A 1,931-nucleotide genomic window follows, 5' to 3' on the forward strand; every position below is an offset into this window, starting at 1 on the left:
CTCACTGTAACCTCCGCCTCCTGAGTTCAAGCAATTCACTTGCGTCAGCCTCCAGAGTAGCCGGGATTACAGGCGCATGCCACCATATCCAGCTAACTTTTTTGTGTGTGTATTTTTGTAGAGATGAGGTTTCACCATGTTGCAAGGCTGGTCTCAAATTTCTAACCTCAGGTAATCCACCCGCCTCAGCTTCCCAAAGTGCTGGGATTACAGGCAAGAGCCATGGCTTCCAGCCTTGAATAGTCACAATTATACCATTTTTCATTCCATGGACCAAGGAGTAAATTTTTTGGATTGTTCTCTGTTGAATTTTTAGGGAGTTGTGTACACGAACTGGTTCCTGGGTAGTATATGCGAAGTAGTAAGCAGTCATACAACATTTGACTTTCTCTCTTGCTCTCTTGCTTTATAGGCAATCTGCGAGAATGTCTGGTTTAACCCTTAAAAAGTCAAAAGAAAAGCACGAAGTCTACACAATAGCCTTTTCACTTATTGCTGGTGCCCCTCACTCTCTTTCTCTCTTTGGGAAGCTCACCGTATCATGCCCAATGGATAAGGGATTTGTTGAGCCTTCATGTGCTCGTGGAACCTGTCTTAAGATTTGCTTCAACTACAAAAATGCTTTCACCTTTATCCTAATATAAGTTGCTATTTTTCCCCTTAGAATGTGTAACTATGGTTTTCATAGACTAAATCATGCCAATAAATACTTTCACATATTGCTGGTAGGAGTATAAATGGATTCAACCATTTTGGAAGGCAAATTGGAAATATGTATCAAGAACTTTAAAAATGTCACTTTGGTACAATAATAACACTTCTTTGACTCTATCCTGAGAAAATTACCCAAGAGAGATAGGGAGATACCACCTTCATATCAAAGATACTCATCGTGGATTACTTATAAAAAACATTGTAAATGATGAACAAAAGGTTACCTCCAGATAGAAATGTTTATTTCAAAGTTTGTGTAACGACATGAAGCAGATAACTTTTGGTGGTAAGTCACAAAAGAAGGATATAAAATTGTAGGTGGAGTATGAAAACTGAAAATCAGTATGCACTGGGGAAGATTTAATTAAACTACATCAAAATGTAGAAGTGTTAGGGTGGTATGATAAATAATAGATTGTTTTCTACATTTCTACACCTAAACTTTTTTAAACAATGACGATGTTGGCTTTTATAATCAGAAAAATCTTTATTGTTTAAAGAGGTTTTCCTTGTTGATATTATAGACAAAAGAGAATAATAGAAATTGAAAGATACTAGTTTTGTAAATCAGAAGCAAAAGAAAGACTTTGAGACATATCTCAAAAGACATGTTGACATAAGAAAGTTAAGTAGCAAGCAATAGTTCAATCTGTGTGATCAGATGTTTGAAAATTCTAGAACGACCTGCAGACACCCTTCCAGTTGCTAGGAGAGAGAAGAACCTCGACTATATGACATTCCCAAAGAAATCCTGAAAAACAATTTGCACTGACTACTAAAATAAAGAGAGAGACTGCAGAATTGAATAAAGTTGCAGAAAACAGAGGGATGTCTGACAAACAGATAATTAGAATCTTCTAGGGAGAGGGGAAATGTGACATTCACGACTAGCTTTAAAAATAGTGATCTTTAAATCCTGAGTAGCGTCACAGTCACATGAGAATAGGTGGAGCCTTGGCAGCCACGTTTACATGGGAGAATATAGAGCGAGCGTCTAAAGAGTTGTGATTCAGTAAGTGTGTGTTTCAGGAGGCTCTTCCCTAGCACAGCACACCGCCAAACCCACACTGTCTATCCTGGTGTGAATTCAGAGCCGCAGCGTGGCGGAAAGAACTGCGAGTCAGTCTCCCTCAGTCTCGAGGCCCCAGAGTCTGACGCGGCTGTAGGTGGTGCCGCTCACGGATGAGATCAGCCACTTCATGCAGCCAGTGTAGAAC

This window comes from Cebus imitator, unplaced genomic scaffold, assembly GCF_001604975.1.
Source record: "Cebus imitator isolate Cc_AM_T3 unplaced genomic scaffold, Cebus_imitator-1.0 Scaffold139, whole genome shotgun sequence".
Taxonomy (NCBI): domain Eukaryota; kingdom Metazoa; phylum Chordata; class Mammalia; order Primates; family Cebidae; genus Cebus; species Cebus imitator.